Below are 6648 nucleotides of genomic sequence, written 5' to 3' on the forward strand. Positions count from 1 at the left end.
CATAGAATCTGTGACAACCATGTGACAAAAGGAAAAGTCATCACCGTATCCATATAATGACGACTTGGTGGCTTTTAGTGACGACTTTTGTTGTCACAAAAGACCAATTTTCTTGTAGTGAAAATAAGGTTATCGTTGCATGTTTTGCTTCTAAATAATCAAATCATAAAACTAACATAATCCCGACGATGAGAATTTTACATGGTGCATAACATAATCGGGACAAACTTTAATAAACAAGATATTTCATGTGAATGGTCATAATTATAGACTGAGACTACAAAGGATAATATCCATTGATTTTATGTGCTTTGGAGTCTGGTATCAATATTGTGTATGCGCCTCTAAATAATTCGCAATATATGCCCATTCTACTTGCTCCTATTAAAAAAAAACTTTATATTTAAAGTTTCTGAACTGGTTGTGAAATTGCTAAGTAATTTTAGATGTGTCCTGTTTATCTATGCACATGAAATCTAGTGATGAGGTTTTAAGAATAAGTAATTGACTAAAGAATGCAATGCATTTTATTATTGCCTAATCACATTCAAATTTAAAAGTTCATTACTTTAATGTATACGATCTCATAGTTTTGAAGTATGCCTAAAAAACTTGTATATGAGTATTTTCTTGGTTTCGGTTTTCAACATGATTGCAAAAGAAAACATTGCTGTACAAAAGTAGTCTTATGACATTATAGTTCAAACAATTGTAAACCAGTAGGCCATCAACTTGAATTCAACTGCAGTCGAGATGCACTAAATACAATGCATGTATAATTTGGAGTCAAGTTCAATTTCCAAGTCTGTAGACAGCCTCATTTTAAACAATGATGATCTCAAAATATGTGAATGACTTTGCAACTATTTAGTTGTTGAATGTGTGTAATTTAAAAAATAAAAAAATAAAAAAAAGGTCAAGTTTCTTGTTGATGTTAATGTGTGATTTGTACCCAATAAGATGGCTCTTATGCTTATGTACTACTTTGAGTGTATGTCATTTTGAGTACCTAGAACACTATTTCTACACTATCTTAACATATGAACTCCATGAGTACTCTTGAATGAATAATTGTTAGAAATAATGGGGATATGTAATTACATGATAATATTGCATTCTCTAATTGAGTGCATGACTATGACACGTTGAAGAATAGTTCATGTAATTTGAAATACTATGCAGATAAATATCTAAATAGTATCTGCAGAATTGAATGAATCATTTGTTAATGCTTTACCACTATGTGTTTATAAAAAAAAATGTCAAATGTATTCTTTATGCTAATATACGGTACTTTATTGGTTATCAATATAAATTTCATCTTTTATTAGATTGTTCTGTGGCATATACTCCCAATGATTTTGCACAAGGTAATGTTGCCTAAAATTGTAATTGTTACCTCTATTTTTAGTCTTAAATTAGTGAATACTATTTTACAATTCCTTCTAGTTTGTTGAAAAAGTTTAAACTTGGGAGGTTGTTAATTTTGTGATAGTTAAAAGCTACTGAACAGTACTCCAGGCACTTGATATGGATTGGTTATGATAAATAGTGGGGGTGTCTAAATCCAATGGCTAATATAGAATGTGACTTTTAAATGCTATATGCATTTATTTTACCATCTTGACATAGATTTTGAAATTTGATTGTGAGATTATCTTGAGAATTATATTATGAGTTTCTTATTCCTTGGTTTGAGTGAGCAGATTAGTGGTGACCAATAAATGATGCGTAATGACAAGGTTTTAAAAACGATGGTGATAGAAGTGGTGGAAAAAAAATAAGGGTGATATCATTTTATTACTCAATTTATGAGTATAACTTTTGGATCTATTTTGACTCTTATTTTGAGTTGTGGAGACTAGCACTCACCAAAAGTATGATTTGACGTGAAGGTATTCGAAATATTCTCTTGGTGTTTTTGCAAAAGCAAAATTAACCATGAAGATTTTGAGAATGGCTTCTAGTGCACTACTAGATTACTGCCCATTGAGAAATTGCATATGAGCAAATATATGCCTATACTGTTTGGCAAATATTAATGGATGAGAAATTTTCTCACCAAAGATTGGTTCAATAGAGTTGAACCACTAAAAGAGATTATTTTAAAATAAATTCGGGGACATCATATCTTTGCTATTTTATTGTGTAAAATCTCAAGCTTGAGTCAAGATATGATACACATCAAGGGGAATGGGACTTGAATCTAAAATTTTAAATTGGAATCATCTATGAGGATACAACTACCTAGGAACTGGAGATCCCAAGAACCAGGTCAGAGACAAACGAATCATAGAATGGTTTGGGTAAAAAGCATGCATATATTATAAAGTTGTTAAATCCCTTCCCATGGTGTAGAGCATGCTCTTGACTCTATGACGAAGGAAAGGTTAAGATTTGATATAAATCTTTTTAATGAGTTCTATAGCCCTTTATGGGTGGAATGCCTTAGTCATAGGGGTATTCTTGATAGATTCATCTATATGAGTGTGGAAGTAAAGGCCGCTTCCTATGAGAATTTGGCTAATTCTCTAAAGCACTCATGAATCTGGGATAAGGCACAAGGCCGTAATGTGCTGGCTTAAGAAGCTTGTTAATTAATATCTTGAATATCATGTGTGTGATATAATCTTACATATCTTAAAGTAGTCTTAGTTTCAAGGCTATAGTCCACTTTGACTCTAATATGGAGATTATGAAAACACTAAATGAAGGTTTCAAGGCAATGCCACTTTCATTATGCATGATGTTCTCACATTGTCCAAATATTTATTCTTCTCAAATTTTATTAAAATAAGTGGGGGAATGTTGGTGTATTTTAATAAAATTTTAATTTTTTCCTTGACCAAATCTTTACAAGGAGTTATAATAATTCATTTGGAAGTTATTTGAATTATAATTGTTGGAGTTTCATTACAAGGAGTTATAATAATTTTGGGAGTTATGGGATTATAATTGTGGGAGTTACAATGCATTTTGAATGGAGTTATTATACAATTATTTGAATTAGAGTTACAAATGAATTATTTGTTCAAATGGGGAATTAATTGAGTCTTTATAATCCATTCAAATGTAGATTAATTTTTTAGGTTACAAATTCTACTAATTGACAACAATTTAATATGGAAAAACCGTTACACATGTTCAACCCCTTTTTCTTAAGGTTTTGTAGCCTATAAATAGTGAAATTCTTTGGAGAATTTTGAGACACACTTCTCTCAACAAAAGATCATTCTAAATACTATTTTCCTCACACTCATTTCTTTCTCCCTTATTCTATTTTCTTTGGGCAAAGTAAGATATTGGGAAGCTTCTGCTTCTCTTGGTTGTGCAGATCAAAGGGAAGCAACAACTATAGAGTTGGACTGTTGTATCCTGGAGGCGGCACGCTAGACCTTCTGCATCAGTTTAAAAAATACCGTAGGGGCGCGTATCGTCTTAAAGAGAGTGTTCAACGCGCCTCAGCCCTACCGAACTTTTTAGTAGCTGTCAATTCAAGGTGGTCAGATTGAAGATCAGAAGTTGCTCATCCAATAATTTTAAGATTTAGTTCGCACATCAACTCATGCCAAAATAACTTTTGATGGTACAAATTATTTGCATTTATTAATGCAATATTGAGGTATGAGATTTTGTTAATTTCTTTGTTAAATCTTACCAGAGAAATTACTATTACTTATATGATTAATTTGGTCTAGAACCAACAGTAATCAACTTGACTCCATAAAAAAGACGGAAATTTTATTCAAGCAATATGACAAAAGCAACAAGAAAAAATTGAGAAACAAGATGCTATTTCTGAGTACATGATACACTCCATAATATATCAAAATTGAACGCTAGGTATAACTTTATCCTTAAACAATGCATAGTAAAATAGATTAAGAAATATTGTCCTACCCCTTTTTAAATAAAACCATGATGTTTCATTGTATAAAGCTTTTCAATATATGTCATTTAGATTTTTTCAACATATAGTTAATCATGACTGATATTGCACGCAGACTACATTTAGGTTCCCTTTTTCATATCATTGATTTTTTAAGCTTTCCTATTTCATTTTGAATTTATTTTGAGTTACATTAAACGGGGATGTCTGCTTAAAAGTGAAAATATGAACAAAAATAGGTCAGTTTAAAATTAGCAATCTTATAACATAGAGATGCAATTCACCTATTTAGCCGAAAACTTAACCGCTATATTTCAACTCCAATACCAAATCGTATCTTTACCCGAGATGAAAATCCAGGTATGTGCAAGTCAATATGATTACCAAATAAGGGAAACCAAAGAAGTCTTTTCCATCCTAGATTGGTGAAATCAGGCAAAATTTGGGAAAAAAAAGGCGATTTACACTTAATAAAAATCTCTTTTTCATATTTACAAAAATGTAATATTTCATCATTTTTAGCTTTATTATTTACGCTTTGTTTAATGATGAACAAGAGGAGTGAATAAACAGAATAGACAGCAGTACCATATGTATATTACATTGCATGGATATAAAGTTGAATGAGCACAAAAAGAACAAAAGAAAAAAATAGAAAGAGCACCATTATTGCTCTTTCTACATAATTATTTTCCCTTGTCTTCAAAAAAAAGGGCTATGGAAGGCAGTAAAAGGAACTGTAGGTGTGAAGCATGACATATTTTTACATTTCAACATTTTTTCCTTGTCTTCAAAATGAGGATTGATACTCAACTAGTTTTGAAAAAGTAGCTTTTTATTTCCTTTCAGATACGTAAATGTCCAAGTTAATCCCAGATTTTGGATTGCAAGATCCTGGTTTTGTAGAAATGTCCAAGTTGAGCCTAAATTATTGGAGTGTGGCTCCCGCATTTTATAGCAAGTTTTGGGAATTCCTTTCATGAGAAGCTAAAGTTGACAAGGCTATTCAGAAATGACGTTTATCCATATAAAATTGAATAAATAAAAGACATCTCACTCTTGGTCCTTAACTATAGATGCTGGATTTACAATCAGTTGATATTTTCTGTACGCACCGGGAAAGAACTAGAATTCCATTTTAAACTTTTTTTTGGGGCAGTGTCCACTTCAAGCTTTGATTTTTTTTTCCTCAACAATTTTTTGTGTATTTGAGCCTTGAAAATAAGTAAGAGCCTTTTAGAGATAATATTAATTCACTAGATTAGCAGGAAACTGCTCAGATAAGTGCCAAACATGCTTTTGTCAAGTTTTAATGATCTATGACACTAAAATAAATCCTTTAATTAAAACAAACTGCATGTAATTAAGCATTCTCCTAGAGCTAATTTCCTGTAAAACCACGCTCATCTTGTTGGATTTTTATGAGAATTTGGCAAAGTTGACATTCTTTGTGAATTTGAAAGGTCAAAGATGTTGGCATATTAAACCAATACAATTCTAGAAGTTTACGTGCACCTTTGTATCAAGTTTTGTTCAGGATAAGCTTTTTGTGGTTTTCTTAATTTATTATCTGGTGTTAATTATTGCATTAGGAAAATTCTAGTGTTATTTGTGTCTTCAACAAGTTTTCTAGAGTACTTTGGTAATGTAGTTAGTTGGCAAGAACGAAGTATTGAGTCTTGCTTTTGTTGTTTAATTAAAAACAAGCTGATTTTATTCTTCTTATTGCACAGATATTTTAGGTGTATAATATAGCCTACCCTTACATTTTCCAATGTGTTAAATTCATCTCCTGGCTTGTATAGTTTTTTATTTTCTGCAAAAGTGACTGGCTTCTACATTAACCATATTCTTGTCCTCTTTTAAATGAAATCTCTTACTTGAAAAGTTGCATAGAAGGTCTCAAAAGGAACTACAGGATTAACAATTTTTCTCCATTTTTTCATTTTATAACCTTGTGCTCAGCATTGTGTGATTTGTAATATTGTGATAGCCCTATTAACCTTATAACCGTAGTATTTGAAATTGCAAATATATAAAACAGGAAAGGTGAGAAAGTATGAATCTCTAGTAAGACCATTCAACATTAAACAAATTACGTACTCTATTCACTAAACCTATTTCTAAGCTCATATTCCTACCAAATTTGAGTTACGATTGTTGTACTGACTTGATATATTTTGAAGGGATAATTTTAGAAACCTCCCTTGAGATTTTTGACAATTTTACTGAGCTCTTCTGAGATTTGAAAAATTATACCTATCTCCCTTGATTTGATAGGTTTAGTAACAAAACCTTAAAATAATATTGACTTGGTCAAATTTTTAAATGAATATCCAAAAGTGCCCTTGTGTAATGAGTTTTAATTTATTTCTCTATACAATTATAAGATTATCTAGTGTAATTACAAGGAAAAGGTGCCAAAATTTTCATGTCCATACATACTATTTGATAAACAATAATAATAATAATTTTATCACTATGATAGGATACTTTTGATGGTATTTTATTATGGATTTAGATTTATAAGATAGAAAAGAAAATGTTGAAATAATTGATTTAGAGTTTATGAATTTTTCGAATAGTGAGATTATCATAATTTAGTAGTGGTTTTGGGCTATTTCTTTTTTATTTATTGTTAATTTTAATACCAAAAAATAGAAACAAGTATTAGCAAAAAATATTGGATTACATATAAAGTTAACTCATAAAAAAAACACTAGTTTGACATTTGGTTACAATAGAAACTAGAAGTAATA

This window comes from Coffea arabica, chromosome 4c (assembly GCF_036785885.1).
Source record: "Coffea arabica cultivar ET-39 chromosome 4c, Coffea Arabica ET-39 HiFi, whole genome shotgun sequence".
NCBI lineage: Eukaryota > Viridiplantae > Streptophyta > Magnoliopsida > Gentianales > Rubiaceae > Coffea > Coffea arabica.